The sequence below is a fragment of the Syngnathus typhle genome, linkage group LG10, assembly GCF_033458585.1.
Source record: "Syngnathus typhle isolate RoL2023-S1 ecotype Sweden linkage group LG10, RoL_Styp_1.0, whole genome shotgun sequence".
Lineage (NCBI taxonomy): Eukaryota > Metazoa > Chordata > Actinopteri > Syngnathiformes > Syngnathidae > Syngnathus > Syngnathus typhle.
The window spans coordinates 6,175,913-6,195,695 of NC_083747.1; the positions used below are offsets into that span (position 1 = coordinate 6,175,913).

Below are 19,783 nucleotides of genomic sequence, written 5' to 3' on the forward strand. Positions count from 1 at the left end.
AATAACAATTGTGTTTTAAACGAAGGAAAACCTATCATGATCATTACACTTATTCACATATAACATTAGCATGCAATGACCAAAGAACCAAGAATTGTTCTTATATATCGCATTAATTGTGATTCATTATTTAGGTACTTAGCATCAAAATGTATCACAATATGAACAATACTTGTCTTTGAATGTTTTCTTTTTTCTTTTTTTTGCTACAAGATTTAAAGTAAAATGGGAAAAAAAAAACCTGGGGTCACATTATGCCTGAGGCAATGAGTAGTACCCCAAGAGACATTCTGCATCGACATGATTTTCCAGTCTAGTGCAATTCATAATCTAAGTGGCTGGAAATGGGATGAATAAACCCCAAGTAAGTGCCCAACTCTCAATAATGTAGGAGCTTCATGGTGCAATACCGCTGGATATACAGGACACATTACTACATGGTTCATATGCAGCACGTGATAGTTAAGCAAGAGCATTTTGTGGAACTGAATACAGATTGACTAAGCAATTTATTTTAGCTGTGTTAATATTGCTAATGAGTAACTTTCAAAAAATTGTGTATTTTGACTGGAACATTGACGCTATTATTTATAAAACTTTCAAGTTAATAATTCTAAACTCTTATGTATGAATGTTGTTGAATAAGGACTCATGCTATTTCAGCCTTTTCGAAATGTGTGAAATTAAAATGCATAGGATATTGACCATTGTTTGCCCTCTTTCCAGCAGTGTCTCACAAAGTTACTGCAACATCGACTTGTTTATGTTATGGCTAATCAAAATTTGATTTGCATGCCAACTAGTTGTACCGTGTTTGTGATTCATAGGCACTGTCTAGCCCACAGGCAAAGCTGTTTGGTAGTTTGGAAGCCTAACCATTCAGTGTTCGCCGAGAAATCAAATTTGTTTCCTGAAGAGGTCAAGGATTCATCTTTCGCTGAGAAACGAGCTGAGTAAGCCTGACACATGCTCTAAATTATGCAGTATTCTTCACACCGTAACGGATGGGCAGGGTTAACTTCCAGATAGCTGTCAAAAACTAGATTAATAAATAACTGTGTAATCCTAAAAAGAAGTAGTAAAAAAAATGTAGTCAAAAATACAACAACTGAATATTGCCAATAAAAGCCAATTTTAGAAACATTTACACCAATCTGATCAGCCGAGAGTTTGTTTTAATGTCTTTTTCCGTCTCTCTTCTGCCTGCCAGTTGTTGTAGTTTTGAGACTCCTGTTGTGTGCTTGTACACTGACAGTTGTGTTAGTGCCAGATGCGTAGTTAGATCCCTGATGCTCTTATCTGTTTGCTGTAATGAAAGCTGCTGACAAAATCAACTGCGGCCATAGACATATAGAGCTCGCAAACAGCAGCTGTTTACACTCCTCACCAAACAGAATTGGTTTCTCCCTGTAATGTATTCACACTTTTCTAACCCATCAGCTTTTTAATTTCAATCGCTGACTTAATTTTTCAGTCTGATTCCCACACTGACAAGCAGGTAGGATGCTGTGCCGAAACAGACACACAGAGAGACAAGTTGGCCCACCTGAAAAAGTTCAACTACAGTTCACTTGTCGCCACACTGACAGAAATGATGTCAGACAGAAATGCAAATTTGACAGTGACAGCAAGTGTTAGCAGATGCAGATATTAAACATTACTTCTCAACCCAAAAAAACTTCAAGTACTAATTTGCATTTTCTTGAAAGGGTAACTTCTGACTTTTTGACAAGCGTCTGTATAATTCTTGCCTCAGAGGAACGTCTATCTGTTGCAATGAATAGATGAAGTCCCTTTGTGCTGACTCATCTGTCTCAGAAGCTTCTAAAGAATCTAAAAATATTTTACAAGGCCACAAAAATAGGGGGAAAATAAATAATTTGATGAAACCTGATATCATTTTATCCCTGTTAGGCTCAGGCTAGATCTGGACAAAGTTTGTGTGTTTGCAAAGTCCTCTTGTCCTTGGGAAAATTCCATTACTCTGTCAAGGTTGATGTTTCACTGTGGTCATATATTAAATTGTGGACAGCAGTTAATCCCGTTGGCTGTCAGGCATTTCTTTTTCAAAGCTGTGGAAGAAATACATGTTGTCCTTGTTCATGTGAGTTAAGTTTTCTGTTGGACCTTAAGTACGTAAGACTTTGGTTCACTCTGTTCTATACGGTATGTCTTGTTTTCTCACACCAGTCAGTTGTTTTGCATGCAGCATTATTCATGTCTCTAATTTTTTTCTCACAAGTCAACCTGTAGCGTGCCTGTAAGCAAGGGTGTGCTCAATATCTTGCTATCGTTACGAGAGCATTGAATCGGAACCTTGTGGGAGCTTGCGGCTTGACAGGTTTCCAGTCTTCAGTTTAACTTGGCTCAAAACGGATGAATCAAGTCTTGTTTCCAGTTTCACATTACTTTTCTCATCTCAAATTACCTCAATTACCAAATGCACTTCACATGAACCACTATGTGACGTCTTTTGTCCTTTAATTTAGTCAATTAATTTGCATTTATTCAGTTGACATGTGAAGTAAAACGGGTAGCTTTTCCACAGTGGGGACTAGTGGATGGGTATGGAGGAGATTGTGTTTGTTTTGTCCATGTCAACGTCAACTTGTTTGCATCCCTCAAAGTCCGCGTGTCCATGTAAGCAGTGTATCAGCTGGTGCATCTGTGTTTGTTTATCTGCATGCCTGTGTGTATGTGTTGTCCCAGTGTAGACATTTACAATCACACACCGATTGTGTGTATGTGACCAAAAGAAAGTGGCATTTCACCCATATTCTGGACTTTGATCCAGTCGAGTTCACATGAATTTTTTTTTAGCTTATCCATCCAGGACGGGAGCCATTGTCTCTCACTTGAGAGCCATATAAACACACTTTCTGAAGTGTTAAGGTGGGGTGAGGGGTGGATATTTTGAAATCCAAGTATTCTTATCTCATGCACTATTAAGCAAGGCATTGGGGTATGTCGGTAACGTGGTTTAGAGTCCGTCTGTCACAGCCTCGAGGTTTGTTGTTTCTTGAGCTGACAGCCACACGAACGCACGCACGCGCGCACACACACACATTCGCACACGTTTGAAAGCATGCATATGCGCAAGCACACACAAAACAGACTGTAGCACACATGCTTGCACACCTATTTCTCTCATTTGCCCATTAACCCACACAAACATTTGTGCTGCCTCAGGGCGCTATTACTTGCATCCACTCTAGTTTTGGTGCAGGTCAAAGGGGTCAACTGAAAGCCTCACTTGCAGCTTTATATGACTTATGTGTTTCCCTATATTTGCCCTTTATTCCACTTTGACTTTAGGGCAAAATAAGAACCACAGCTATTAACCATCTATCATAGCAAGTAATGTTACTAGCGCAATCTTTTTTTTAGTTTCTTCGCCTGCTGTTTATTCAAACCATGTCCATTGAAAAATATATATCTGAATTTAATTGGGGAAAACAAGACCCAAGGCTATCTGCTCTGGATAGTTTACTCATTACATGATTTATTTCACTTTATAATCTTCCATATAAAGGCAGGCAATTCATCCCTTGCCAAAGCTGCCTCCAAGGAAATTGTTGTTCTCTTTCACAAGGTTTGTAAATATATTAAAATAATATAAAAATAAGCAAATGTTATGTTATGGCAGGGAGCAAAAAAAGGGAGGAAACCATTTATGCTTCTAAAACTGAGTTATCTTTATTCCCTGTTGTAGAGGAATGTAGCTGCTATTTTAGTTAAAACATTATTTGCATTTTTCTGCACATTAATAAGTTGACATTGCGCAACATTTCCTCCACTTGGCAAGAGAGACTCAAACACAGTAGGTGCAGGAAAAATACCACCTGCAGGGTCCACCACTGATGATTCTTCAGCCTACTGACTGCAGTATTGAACTCACTTTGTGTCGCCTGTATGTCAACAAGGACATTTTTGAGCAGACTCGGTGCATACTTCTCATTCCTATGAGTGAGAAACAGATAACGACAGACTGCATGAGTGCAAAGTGAGCAGAACATTCTACTACTGGGATTCTCACATTTGCCAGCAGAATGTTGCCTTGGCAAATAAAGTGTTCTCTGCACAGCTAGTGATATCACTGATAAATTGTGTGTGTGTGTACGTGCACTGTGTTCTTCTCAGCTTGTTCTCAGCAAGTCGGGTCTGCCAAATGGAGCCATGCCATGACAATAACTAAATGACAGTTATGAGCATTCACATTATGTTTCATACTATGTGCGTATGTATTGTGATGCCCGCTTCGGAGTATTGCAATTTCATGTTGACATTAGAGAGCTTTTGCATTGGGATCTGATTGTAGCATTCCAATTGCACTCTTCTGACAGATGTGAACATCTTTAAAGCAAACACACTTATCCCCAAACAGTGTGAGAAGGTGAGTCAAATCTTCTCACTCCAAAGTGGCTTTATCAACAAAGCTCTTTGTGAAGTGAAGCGAGATGAAGAGCTGAAAGTAGCAGTAGGGGTCTTTTTGGAGTTGAAGGTTTACCAGAGTGGGAATTTGGGATCAAGGCCCAGCTTGCTGACTCTCAGCTGACCCAAGTCCAGATTGACATGAAAAAAAGAAATACAGCAAACACCAATTTCATACAAGTTCATATGACTTACTTCAGAGGCAGTGAAGAGAGTGGGAGGGAAGGGAGGGTTTACTGCGGTAATGAGTCAGAGTGACTTTCATCACTCCCTCTATGTTTGCATCCTCCCTTCTTTAGCTTTGTTGTTCTGTATATTTTTAAATGACCAAAAGGTGAGAAAAGGAGTCATCATGGCTGCTGCAATTACTGCTCTCTGTGACTTTAATTAACCACCTTTCTGCCTCAGCATAATTCCATAATAGTGTCCCCAACTATTTTTATATGTCCTGACAAGCCTCCCTATTAAATTAATTAAGCCTCACAGTTGCAATCACAGCCAAATGTTCAATTTTGGGGATGCCCCTAAGCTGCTTTTTGCATAGACTTTTTTTTTTTTTTTTTTTTTTTTCATCCGAGTCTTCTAAATTTGGGATGAGCAAGCTTAATTAGAGGGTGAATGTGGTTGCTTTTGCATTGGCTGCACAAGTGAGCTCACATTCAACCCTGGAGCACACAAGCAGCCTATTTTGGTTGCCTAGCAGAATTAGGTTTGTACCATCACAAGTGTTGCAAAACAGCTCATAGCTCAGCATGTTTTCCCACCACACCTCTTCTTGTGCAATTAGAACTAAGATCAAGTTTAATAATTGTGACTTTCTCTTCTTTACTTTTACCATGGTGACAAAAGTAATTTTTGTTGTCACTGTTCAAAACAGTTATGTCACATGTTTGGTTTTACAGCAACATCTTTGGTAAAAGCTCACCACAAGAGATTGTTATTTGACAGATTTAGTACTAGCATCTTTTCAAGGCTATATTTTGTACTATATGTTTATTTTAAATTGGTCCAGAGCTTTTTCATGACTTATGTGCATACTGTATATTGACACACTGCTTTCTACTTACAATAAATCTGCATTGCCAAAAGCCAAAGGCCCAAAGTTGGCGGCTTACTTCAGTTCAACTTACCCTCAGGCCTTGCTTCAGTCCAGCCAGCTTTTATGAGGGTATTTTTCTCTGACTCACTGGCACAGCTGAGCAGGGAAATCCGTCTCCCTTCACGGTCTAGTTGGGATGACTGATGCAAATATGTTGCTGCTGAGTCCAGCCACTGACACCATCGTAAAACTGACCCACATACCGTGTGAGAGAAAGCGACCAAGCAAAAGAGACACAAAGAGATTTAAATGAATACACATCAATTATTCCACTTTTTTAAGGAATGTTATACAATACTGAGCATTTGAGATGTTACAGTATAGTATAAATGAGACACAGATATTCAGCATGGATTTTTTTTTCAAAAACGTGAACTGAATGACTGGATAATCTTTTCAACATTTGAGAAAGATTTTCTGTGCACAATACAAGTCTAGCATGAGGGGCAGACTAACTCTGTGGAGGGGTGCTAGACTGGGTTTTTGTATTTCACTATAGGCAAATACATTCCCATTTATGAATAAATGCATGTTTCATTTTCAAGAATGCATATGGTTGGTATGACTAAAATAATAATAGAGAAAAAATAAAACGTGTCAAGTGACCATGCGTTTACCATTCTTGTTTGTATTCCATGTGAGCACTTTTGACACTTTTGCTCATTAACCTTTCCTAATGCAACCTGCATTTATTAATAACACTTGGGAGGAAAGGTCAATCAATGGATGTGAGCATGTGTTTGTTTTTTCACAGTGTAGGCTTAGGAAACCTGTGAGAGTCTCCATGCAGGAGGTATAGACATTCTCGTCAATGAACTAGTAGTGCTAAATTCAATTTCCTCCTAATAATTAATAATAATAATTATTGCTATGTTTGCCTTTTCCATGGCTGACAATATGTGAGATGTCACCACCAAACTCACTTCCTTCATAACTGTGCTGTGGCCAGGGGGGGGGGGGGGGGGGGGGGGCAATCCTAAAAATATATTAAAAATGACAATAAGTGTAATAAGTGTTCAGTGAATTGATTGCTACAATGATTCATTGGGTTTGATGCACACTCTTGTGTTTCTCCGCAAGATATGAAAAAAATACCTACATAAATGTCTCCGCTCTGATCAGGAGTGAAAAGGATACTCTTTTTTTGACTTTGAGTTCACTACACCCAAACCTGGGCTTGGAAATACACTAGGAAATGTAACAACTTTAAAGGCAGATTTACTCTGGTAACCTGTACCCCCCAGTGGGAATTTTGCAATATGGAAAATTGAAATATGCAAGAAACCACAAAGCGCAGTGAAGGACCCAGCAAGATTAGCAGAAAAAGTAATTAAATGACATGAGAGGGACTTTAAGAGAATTCAGATTCAGTGATTAATGAAATGTGCCTCCCGATTTACTTTACATGACTTTATATTTGAATTGGAAACCTATTTGATGTAAAGATGACTGTCCGATGAAAATGACTGATTTACTTCCCAGCAGGCAGCTCCCTTACCATCAAGGCATTGCAAAAGTCCCCATATTCTCCCACTTCTAATACACTAATACTAATCTAATACTCTAACAGCCTGCATGTTGTGCATATTAGTTGGCTTAAAAACACACCAGCGTGCAAAATTCAGCTTTCATTTAATTGCAAACTATCAGTAATAAAATATTAGACCCAATTTTGGGTCCCAACTTGTGTTTTGGGAAACAAGCTGCCACAACTCATTGCAGATGAACATTTCATGTTGTCTCGGTATGCAATTTCCAATCTGACTGAGGGCTGATAACAGCAACATTGCTGTTACTCATTCCCTCAGATCTCCCGCCTCCATCTCCCTAATCAGATTCCTCTGGTTGGGTTATTTATCATCGCCAGCTCTGACTGTGAGTGATGCTCGGTTAATGGGTTTAGCATTCAAATCCGCTGGCTTGATGCGACAGAATCCCAACAAGGGTTGTCATTCCTGGGGCGGCAGCAGCCTCAGAGTGGCGTAAATGAAATATTCATTCATGGCAAGCTTGTTATTTTAAAATTTTCCACGTATATTTTTGTTTTTTTCCTTAGATATTTGTATTGATTTTAAAGATACCCAAATAAAGGGGAGAAGAGAAAATGTAAGACAAAGAAATAATAGGATAACAGTGCCTTAAATGTGAGACAAGATGAAACAATGGGGTTCATCCATGGAAAATAACTTTCTAATCAAGACTTAACATATAACCGGGCCATAAACATTAATGGATGAAAACAGCACTGTCAGCAATATTGGTAAGATACGCAAATGTTTCATTCACTGTGGAATTTTTAAAATCTTGCGAACTGAAAAACCCTCTGCATTTCTTGAATTCAGTTCAATTCAGGCAGGTTGGACCACAGGCTGGTCCCTCGGGCCGCATGTAGCCCACAGCCCGCTTATTGAATAGACATGTATGCAAACATTATCTGTCACCTTGTCTTAATGTTGTTGTTTCATCATTTGTGACAACAGAAGTACAAATTATGAGACCCCTGTAATCCAGTTTTGTTTTTCTCTTCAATTAGGCAACACGAGGTTGAATGTCATACCTAATATTTGATTTATGGTTATAAATGAAACAAGAACAGTGATAACAAGACTGTGTGTCCATTTGTTGCTATCACACTTGTCAGTGTCGACTGCCCCACCACCTGTTCTGTGTAAATAGCACCATATGTGTGGACCAGTGACTCCATGTAACATTCTGAGAGACATGGCTCCAGTGATCACAAATATGCTTCTTGAAATGTTTAGAAACAGCATAGGACATTTAAAAATGTCAGTTTAATTGCTTCAAGGGTAAGACACAAATCACCTTCAACAAATTTCCGAGTCACTTGAGACAAGTCCAGACGTGCAGATGTTCGTTCAGTTGGTCTCTTGTCTTTTGATCTGTAGATGCCTGCAGACACACATGCTGCACCAGTTGACCTGGTTTCTCTACCTCGTTTTTCAGTCTAAAACGGTCTGTTCGCACATCTGGATGTCCTGACATTGACGTTGAACAACTTGTTCAACAAGTACCTTCTGAAAAGGTGTGAAAGCCTATGGGAGCAGCGGTTGGTTTTGTGCGTGTGTGTGTGTGTGCATGCTTTCTTGTGTGTGTGTTTGTTTAAGGGGAGTGTATAGAATTCATTTGCTAGTTTCCAAATTGTAGCTGTATTTTCTTGGTTAATCCAGGAAATCATCATGATTCTTGTATCGCCAGACATGGACTATACTTGATTTGTCCTTGAGAACTATAATAAAGATTACATTTGCTACATAATTATTAATCAAGCATGTGTTCATGTATCAGCGTGACTAAGTGTCCTACTCAGCTTTGTAATGACCTTTTTTCAGCTTTGACTGTTAATTGGAGTACTGGCAAACCACTTCTGTACATATGCACGATCATCTGTATTCTGTGTTTCCATTGATTATTTGACATTTAGCTGGGTAATGTTCAACCATTAAGAAAGTTAAAAATTGTGAAATATACTTTGACGATAGTGGGGCACTGGTTAGCACATCGCCTCATATTTCAGAGGTGCGGGGTTCATTGGCTGGCAACCTGTTCTGAGTGTACCCCGCCTACTGCCCAAAGTCAGCTAGGATAGGTTCCAGTTTTTCCGTAGTTAAAAGCGGACATTTGGTCTAACCAGAACTAACTCGCTGCCGTCAGTACAATTCGTTTGAAAATTCACTCTGGTGTCCTAAAACAACTCAGAAGGTGTGCGTGTTCGGAGAGCCGTAGAGCACTCTCGTTCCATTAATTAATTTCTAAATGCAGCTTATGTTATAAACCAATCAGTAGCTTGTTTTTGAGCAGCCTAATACACTCGGCGTCCGTATTCCCAATCGGATCATCTAGAGTGCACGCCGACACTCCTATTTTGAGGCACCATGAACAACCCAACGGCAAATTTGAATAACAATCAAAAAGACCCACAATTAGGACACTTTAGGGATTTTACGTGTGCATTTGAACTCAACTTTTCAACTGTCATTTTTAGTAAAATTACATTTCCAGAAAACAATGCCACTTATACTCCGGAGCAACTTCATTGTTTGTTCCACATGGTGCATTTTTTGACTGGTCATACTCATCAAATTTGAAAAATATGGTGATTCAGGCTGCTGATATGAGTGCACTTGTTCACTCATAACATTTGATAGTTTTCTAAGAACTTTCTGTGACATATGTTGTTTAATTTGCACCAATGTCTAAATTCTGTTACTTATTCATCAATATCTAACTTGAGGTACCGTGTGTGTGTATATAGTGTGTTTATGGGAGATGAACAGACAGATGTGTGAATGCGGCAAAGGTTGATGCCATTCCCCATCTGTGCTCGTGTGCAATTTTTGTGACAAGAAAATCACAGATTATTGCACATGAAATGTTATTCATACAAAGCAGCTGTAGTGTGACTATCCTCACGCTGCAGCAGTCAGCAGCCTGTTGGAAAAACATCACACAGCAAATCCCAGTGAAAATAACAGTTTTCAAATCTTAGCCGCGACGTCGTCACTTACTTTCTGTTATTTCCTGATGTCGCTGTTGGGGTTTGTATCGACATAGTTGTGCATTTTTGTTTTAACAGAAGAAAACGATTGTATATTGCAGGTCAACGGTTTTATAAATTTTATGAATGGGAAAATCTTGACCTGTGTGATTGTAAAGTTAAGACTTCAACTTTCAATCGACAAACTTCAAAAGTGTCTTTCAGGAATTTAATTTGAGGACCAACATTTTTTATTTATTTTATATCTTATCAAGCTTGCAATATTTGTTCATGGCAAATAAAAATATAATGGCAGTCTATTGCCCGACTCTGCGTTTTCCATACCGGGATTGTAATTACATTTTAGGAAATGTTTAAAATACATAACGTGAGCAGGACTCTGTATCAGGTTTTTTTTTGGCACTGACTGGAAGAATGACATCATTGCAGTCAAAAAACGCAGCTTGTGTGCTGTGTACTGCTGCTCCCTCTTGCTGCTACACTAAGCAACACACTCAGCCCAGAATGTCGGTTAAGCCATGCGTTACATCCGTGACTCCCTCATTCCACACTAATACAGGCTACCGTTTTTTTCCGTGTATAGTGCGCAAAATTTTACTAATTTATTGTCCTAAAATCTGGGGTGCGCATTATACATGGGTACAAAAAAAAAAAAAAAAAATTTTTTTTTTTTAATTTTTTTTTTTTTTTTTTTTTTAAGTCCCAATGATCGTCACACACGCAGGGAGGCAATGGGTCCCATTTTTATAGTCTTTGGTATGGTCTTAACTAGGCTGGATGTAATTTTTTTTGTTGGCGTTGATTTCTCCGACTGCCCGTAAACGCACCACCGCGCTTCGTGCGCGCACGGGACAGCAAACGAGCAGGTGATCGAGCAAGCGTCTGATACGAGAGCATTGCGGTCGCATGGAGCGTGTTTGAAGTGAACAGCAGAGAAGAAAGGAACAAGGCAAAGTGTTGTGAAATAAAATGCACAGAACGGATGCGCAAGACACGTCAGCTATATAAAGAGCGAGAGTTGTTTTCTTCCTATTAGTTTCAATTCACAGTTTAATTAGCAGTTTCAATCAGCAAATAACAAAATGCGTATTACAGGTAATATTTTATTTCACAACACTTTGCCTTGTTCCTTTGGTCTCTGCTGTTCATCCTAAAACACAAAGGCGCTCTTTAAGCAATGCGACAGTGAGCGCCCGGCGCGCTGCGGTTGCGCGACCGCACCAAATTAAGCTCCCTGCGCAGTGCGCACTGAGGTCCACTTAAATTTTAGAAAGTACATCAGGACTTTAAAAATATCTTCTAAATTTCAGCGACGGCTCTGTCACACTAATCGACCAGCCCGGTGCAGTTGGGCGGTCGGCGGCGCGCTACGGTTGAGCGTTCTCTCGCACGCTTTCTCTCTCGCTCTTTCTCGCTCTCGCACACACGCAAACCGGATATCATACGGAGGCCGCCATTACAGATGCGCAGAACGGATGAGCAAGACACGTCAGCTATATAAAGAGCGAGAGTTCAGTTCTCTACCTAAATCCGTATTACAGGTAATATTTTATTTCACAACACTTTGCCTTGTTCCTTTCTTCTCTGCTGTTCACTTCAAACACGCTCCATGCGCACGGAGCGCGGTGGTGCGTTTATGGGCAGTCGGAGAAATCAACGCCAACAAAAAAAATTACATCCAGCCTAGTTAAGACCATACCAAAGACTATAAAAATGGGACCCATTGCCTCCCTGCGTGTGTGACGATCATTGGGACTTAAAAAAAAAAAATAAAAAAATAATAATTTTTTTTAAAAAAAATTCATAAAAATTGGGTGCGTATTATACATGGGTACAAGCTTTTTTCCAGCATCAGCATGCCATTTTTAGGGGTGCGTACTATACATGGGGGCGCACTATACACGGAAAAAAACGGTAGATTGCACATGTCTGTACAAACCATACAGAGGGGAAGCAGCACAATTGCAGCAGAGGTTCTTATGAAGGTGTTAACAATGTGGTAATCAGTAACAATGCATGTGTCCACTGGGATCCATGATATATATATATATATTTTTGGGGTAATTTTTTTCCCGACTTGATATGTTTGAGATGAGATCCCTCTGATGCGGTCAGAGCGCTAGGTTACATTAATGGGAAAAAATACCTTAGTATATGTCTTGGTTTCATTTGTTACATCACCTAAAAAAATCTCACATTTGAGTGTGTAGATTTTATAACCAATGTAGACCATTTCATTTTAAGTGTCCATTACTTTTGTCCAAGTAGAAGAATTTAAGATATCTTACCTCTTATATCTTCCAACCCAACAAGATAATGAGCACCCAAATTAAACATGTCATAATCCACCCTACATATGCCAAAAACAATTTAATTGAATGCAATGACTAAGATGAGGAAGTACTTCACAGTTGTGTGGCATCCTTTGTGCCAAATTTGAAGGTGAGGCAGCACTTGAAGAGGATTCCAGAATTTATTGGGACATCTGAGTTCGGAAGCATTCAAACTCAGGTATTCTTGTATTTGAGTGAGACCTGAAATAGGAAATGTTTCCATCTAGATTTTCCCATCTGAAACGTTACTTACAGTAACATGCTTTACAGCATTCACCTTTTCCGTGTACAAAATGGAATGATACATCCTTTGTTGGCTATTTGTCCTGAGCCAATTCCTTGTGCTGTAATAATTCCTAGCTATGCATAGAAATTAAAAAGCACCACCTTGCATTCCATGGCTGCTGCATGAATACAAGGTCTGGTAATGCATAGCAGACAACCTCGCAGGTCATGTTCTTGCAAATAAATATTTCAAATGGAATTCTTAGTTGTCTGAAAAATCCTTGAACAGAAACTAAACAAGTGGTGGTTGCCACGCAATCTGTAACCAGTGCCTATTGATTTGGCACACTTGTTTAGAAATCATGGAAAATGTTGTTAAAGCACTATATTTGAAAATCTATGACTTTCAGAGCTGGAGTCAACAAACCTTTTCATGACGTCCACACATGTTTCTGAAATCATTCATGTACAAAGTAGTCATTCACATCTTAAGTGCACTTATAATGGTGTGGCAGATTAATAAATATGTTTATTTTTTTTACGTGGATCCTTCAAAACCAAGAGATGTGTCTTTGCCATTTTGTCCAAACAGGAGTGGACAGCATTTCACTTCAACCTTGTATTTGACACAACAGGATGGCTTCTGTAGTGAGGAATTGACCAGTGGGTTCGACCTTTTAACCCTGGTGTTCATTGGGCAGTGTTCCCCCCACTCTATCTGTCCCTGGTTCTCATTTGCTTCTCTATTTGTTTGTCACTCCCTCAACACCACCTTCTTCTCTCCGTCTCATTAACTAATTCAAAGCACACACCCCGCCCCCACCAATACCAGCATACTCTCACGATGCTGTTCTTTTTTTATTTCTTCTCTCTATGCCTGCGGTCCTTTTCGGTTGGTGACTGAACTGACTGGCTTGTGTGTTATTCCAAACAAGAGGCGGCATATAATAAAGGAAAACCAGCTCTGCTGGTGATGCCATGGCTATAGAGTAACAAGATGTGAGAGAGCCATGGAGATTGAGAAAGATGGATTTGAGAAAAATGGGAGGAGTGGGGAAATTGTACAGTTCCTTGATGTTAATTGTGGCCTACTGAACTTCCATTCACCTGTTCTGATACACTGAAGTTGTAACATAATCAAGTCTGTCTTTTGATGAGCAGATTCGTCATATGCTTTGAGAAGGTAAACCCTCATCCGTTTTGAGTTTCCGTGGCAGGGTGTGTAGGAAACGTGATAGCTGCACCATTGATGTAAAGTGTGTGATTCAACAGGGTGACGGTCTGTCTAACTTGCTAATTTGCTGAAGAAAGGTGACAGAGAGAGGATTCATTTCAAGTTAAACATTCTTGCCATTGTGTTATTATTATCAGAAAAAAATATAGTTTGTTTTGGGGTCTTCTTTAGAATAAGCTTGAGTAGAAATCACTGGAGTTTGATCATGTTCTTGTCTGAACCCAAAAGTTTTCCACATCCCAGATTGCAGGTAAACATACTTTAAAGAATCCCTCTTTGTGTTTTCTCCCATCTATTTTTGAATACAGGATAGCATTATTGTCTGAATGTCTATACAGTCCGTTCCAATCTGCCTCTTTGCATCCACATTACATGAGACAGAATTGTGAGAAATTCCCGCTGGAAGACTGACCCTACTTTGAACCTTTACTTGCTTTGACAGATTTCTGTAACATGATCCTTTCATTTCAGAGGTTGCCTCACTCGTCTTAATGTGTTGTGTCATTCACTGCAGTAAAAAAAGAACAAGTCCAGCTCTATTAATGTGATTTGATGAGTGCATTCTGGGTATTTTTTCAGTGCGGTGCCATTGATATAACGTAGTTGGTGATTATGTGTCTATACAGGACTCATTTGTGAGATAAAGTTAGCTTTAGTGGCGATAACGGGGCTGCAGAAAGAGACATTGTTTTGGCCTGGAGTGTTTTCAAAGACAGTTCTAATAACTAAGTGGGTCATGCCTCTGTGTGTTCTACAATGAATTTACTAGAATTCCCATTGCACCTTTACTGTAGTTTGTCATCTCCATCCAGTGAATGTACTTCTACATTGGACTATAGTCTTGGTTGGTTGCAATTCTAAACTATCATCAAGCATTAGTTTTATTTTTTAATTCACAAGAGGTGAAAGACCAATTTCTTAGTTCTTGACAGTGCCCAACCCAATGCATTTTCTTCATGCAGCAATGAATTAACCTATGCCACTAATGAAAATCAGTACCCTAGTTCATTTAGGAGGTCATTTAGGTGATTGAAATGGTATTTATTACTATTGTAAATTAAGGACTTCACGATGCAAATGTTAAAAGAAGAGATTTTACATTGGGAAGTGGGTTATTGCACATGGCTGGAAGAAACAGTTGGTGGTGAAACATTTGACATGGTTCGCTGCCTTGTGCCAACCCAGCCCAATTGGTCATGCTTTCACATTAACTGTCTGGCTCCATGTTGTCTACCTCCCTTGAAAGTAAGGACTGATACACACACAAGATGTTTGATGTTTTTCTCCTGTTTTTCCCTCCTTTTCGACAATGAATGACAAACGTCAGATTATCTCACGATTTAGAATATTTCAACCAAACATGATATTATGAACAACAGATCGTTCAACACTGGAGATTCTCCGGTATTTGCATCAATTACCAACTCTGGCAAAGTAAAATATTTAAATACTTTGCTTTTTAGAGAAGAAACATTGAAATGCTGCAGGTCCAATTACCACTAAACATGGCAGTATTGTGTTCTGAGAAGAAACTAGCATCCTTGAAGCGGGTGGACCTTTGATGCATTATTTATTATTTTTGACTTTGTGGAACTGTATTTATATAAATATAGATTATTCACTGCTTAAGATCAGCGTTCAGGATCTTTCGTCTGAGGAAGCAAAATGAGCTCTTTTATTTAATTTGCGCTGATTTCCTTATATCCCTCTGTCACTGTCATTTTAGGTGGAAAAAAGCAGCTTCCGAGCTATGAGTCCACATATCAACACTGTGTAGCAGTGACTGCTCTGAAGATGGTAAGCAAAAGAAGTGTGTGTTTTGAGTTATGGTCTTTTTTTCTCAATGAAGCCAAGCTATTTGCAAACGATCTACTTCTCTGGCATTTTGGGCAATATATTTTAATTATTGACTGCATTTATGAATTAAAAATTTAGGAGGCATCAAATACTGTCCCATTTTAAGCAATACTGTCTGCTATAGGCACTTCCAAATAAATTGGATTTTGTCCTGGCTATATAGTCTTGGAAGGAATCAAAGATCCGACTTTCATGTTTTCAATAATGCGCTACACCCCCAGGAGCATAGCAATCCCTGTTGTTTTTGCTGACATTTGACAAGATGCAGACTCGGGACTATGATTTTGTAAAAAAGTCGCTTTGCCTTGCACTGTCTCAGCCTCATTATCGCTGCTATTGCCATGTCCCACACAAAAACGAAGGACATGATAAAAACTTTCATAAAATATCTCAATTTTTTAGTTGAAGCGGATGTAAGATGGAAACATCAGATGAAAATGATCTGGTCTGTTTTAGTAGATGGCCACATGATTTTTATTTATGCGGTCAAAATATGTGTGTGCGTGTGTATGTGAGTTTGGTAAAATGCATACTTGACATTATCTGAACCCTAGACCTCCAGCAGTGCAAAGCCTTGGCTAAGGCAGAACATTGCCATTGGCAAGCTCTTCAGGAAACAGCAAGGATGCTGGTGTGTGTTTGTTGTGCCTTGTGTTGCTAAGTGTGAACTTTATCTTGGTTGGCTTTCAGCTAGATGGAAAAACACAACCTCCTAAAATATTCAAGCCAAGACTGCAAAAGTTGCATTGCAAGTTTTTTCATTTATGTCAGATTGGATTACTTCCATTTGTTTTATTTTCTGGGGAAAATCCACAGTTGTCTAATAGTGTGCAGAGGTTGCAGGGTATTCTGAAAGTGGTCTTTAGTTTATAAAGATTTTCATGAGGCTCATTCACTAGATGCAACTGTAATGCTGCTCAAGACATGGCTACAACTTTACTGACCTTATTGCCATGACTTTTATAGAGGTAAAATATTTTCAAATAACTTCAGATGCAACTCAAATGTTTTCAGTCGCAAGAATCCCCATTGATCTCTGTCATGGCAGTTTGTCAGCTATTCAACCTTGTGTCTACAACTTTGAAGCCAAAGCAAGTCTCACCGCTATTATGCAATATTATTCCAGATAGAGTTTCCTTCAAAGTAATCAATTGACTCATTGAGAAGGGAAAAAAATGCCATTAAGTCTTTGTTTATGCAGGACCAAGAGGAGACAGACTTTTTAGGGGCAATAACAAGTGAATATGGCTTGGTTCTGACATCAAAAGGCGTGCCATATAATAATACGCTTGTGCAGAGGATTTCCTCCTCTTCCAAAAGTGATAAAAACTGAATGATTACCTGGAAAGACATTTCAAGTTTTAGTGCTAATTGCCAAACCTCTATATTTCTGTCAAGTGGGTGTTCCAGTAGCTGTAGTGTTAAGCCATTAAAAGGAAATAGGCTTGTTTGAACTTCAGTAAGCTGTCTATAAGATTTAGAGTAACTCTATCTGTGTCAATATAAGATGCTCAGACTATTAGCTTCAGATGTCTGAGCATGCATCGTCTCAAGTTGGGCCTGACCAGTATTGATTTTTATTTCAATAATTGGAGGAATAAAAATAATGATTATGGATTACATTTAAAAATATGTATTGCATAGAATAATTTATTGTTTTGGGACTTTTTACAAACTTTTAGGTATAGCCAAGCAAGCTGAAAAACCTAACGTGAACACTTGTGACCCACTTTCTATTCATGCCAGTGAAATAATGTTGTTTTAAATACATTAAGTCCAATTCACATCCCTGACACAAACAACGTTATCCTGAAGGCTGACGCTATAAAACATTTTTGATCCATGATGTATGTGATCAAAGTACCACAAAGATGACTGTTGAAGGATCTGAGACTTGTCGCTTGGCAACCCTAGAGCAACACATGCCGAGACAACACCTTATATTTGAACAAGATTTGAACAGTCGCTACACTGCTTCCTCTTTAAAAGTACTGTAAAATCAACAACTAATATACTTTATACCGCAAAGGGAAGTTATAATGACAATAATGGAGGCTCATATGTATGTGGGTTAAGAACCATGTGTGTTTGTGGGAGGCAGGAGACAGAGTCGAGGAGGCCTGACTTTTAATTATTTACAGCTGAACAACTGAAACTCCTCACTCTCAGTCGTGTCACTCTACCCTATAATCCAGTGTTGGGTTATAAACACAATTAAAGTTTCCAACTCTCTTGTTCTCATCCTGGGTGGCCTAGGTTTGCTAGTTTGAGTGTGCATGTATATTTATGCTCACTCACCTCTGCAGACAAATGTCTCAAAGAGTGTATAGTACTTAAACCCTGTCACCAACTATGACCCAATTTTTTTATTTAACCTCTTAGGACTTTATTTGTCAACCAAAAGGATCATATCAGTGTCCGATTTATAGTGGGAATAAAATGTCTACACTGGTTTGATGGATTACTACACGGTGGATAACATATACATACTTTTTTATTAATAACTAATGAATGCAGTTTTTGTTCAGAGCCTCATCCTCTCATTATTCTTTTTTGTTGTTGCAAGTCTTGGTTCAAATTGATCACAAGTTAGCAGCTTGTTAACTATGAAAGGATAAAAAATATGAAACAAGATCTTTTAAAAAAAATGTTTTAACCACTTTGCCCACATTATTGACTATATTGTAGAGACATTATTATTAAGTCAGTTTAAAATTTTGTTGAAAGGTAAGGGCCTAAGGGGAGCTGCTAACACTACCTTTGAGTATATCGTCTCTTGCGACATGTATATATGGATTGTGGGTGGGCTCAAACATCTCTCTCTGAGAGCAAGAGAGGTGAGCTGTCTGAGGGAAAAAAACATCCATTCTCTGAAGTCCCTAAATAAACATGAGACTGTTATTTATGTACTCTAAGGTGAAGCTTTTAGTCTCCGTAGCCTTCTTTTTAGTATCTCACATTTGCCGTCTGCTTTTAACATTCCCTTCTTACTACGTGATAAAATAAGTTGTCTTGGTTAACTTTCACTTAAGTTAATGATTTATAAAATGGTGTTGGCAGATTAAATTATCACCTTGTGAAAGGACCCATTGATATCCCGTATGGGAACCTCACACGTCTGCAGCAAAGCTCAACTCCTCTCCACCCTTTCAAATTTAAGTTCAACACTGCTATAAAGTTTTGGAGGTGTAGCATGTTGGCGGGACAAACTTAAATGCTGAGTTGTGATAGGTGAACTTTCAATGAAATATGTCATATATGCCTTTGGGTATTGGAAGTAGAATGATCAAACCTATAATAAATGCTGCAAGATACAAATTATAGGTTTATGGTGTATATGATGAAAGACTGTCTTTAAAGCTATAACTTCCTTAAATGCTTTCTCTACGTGTGCAGGTTAAACATGCAGACCATAAATCACTTAACCACTGGTTCCACTTTTGAAGCCTTCTGTTCATGCATCTGTTTTGCCAATTCCCCTTAAGAACATCATAAGATGAAAAATTCCCAAGATAAAAGAGCAGATATTGAGCCAGCGTAATATGACAGCTAAATTGACAGCATTGGACCCACTGAGCTGGCTGTTCAGAAGATCTAATGAAAGATTTCTTTGAGAGGCCATGTCAGCAGGTGAAATATATATGCTCTTTCTTCATATCACCTTGGGCACCCCATGTCCACCACTATCCTACCCCTATCCGACTACTTTAGCATCTTATCTATTGATTCAAATATTTATCAACACAATGAAACCGATTTATCAAACTACCTACATATCCAAACCAATCAAATCCACCTAGCTACCAGTATCCATTTAACAATAGGATACAATGTTATGCAGAAACTATACTATTTATAGTCAGTGAAGAAAGTCAGGTGGGGGGGTCAAATGTTTTCTTCCATAACAGAAAATAAATGAGAAGCACTGCTTTAGGGTAACAGGTGTGCTGCAGCCGATTTAGACAAGGTCAGTCAAATCCCCAACTTAAAGGGCTGCATTTTACCTGCCAAAAAGAAGGTTGAAGGGAGCAACACCTCAAAATAAACTACAACTGAAAGTGGTGAATGTTTGGAAAAGCATCTGTAGA

At 38.8% G+C, this 19,783-nt stretch overlaps 1 long non-coding RNA gene across 4 annotated transcripts in view; it reads left to right on the top strand.

Moving 5' to 3' along the window:
- Positions 1-19,783, top strand: part of LOC133161312 (uncharacterized) — a 52,030-nt gene that overhangs the window by 10,437 nt on the left and 21,810 nt on the right. For 3 of the 4 annotated variants that reach the window (XR_009716057.1, XR_009716059.1, XR_009716056.1), the window contains one exon: positions 15,565-15,635. The exons of the other annotated variant lie outside the window; for it this stretch is intronic. This is a non-coding gene — a long non-coding RNA (uncharacterized LOC133161312). The remainder of the gene's footprint in view (positions 1-15,564; positions 15,636-19,783) is intronic. 4 annotated transcript variants of the gene reach the window in all.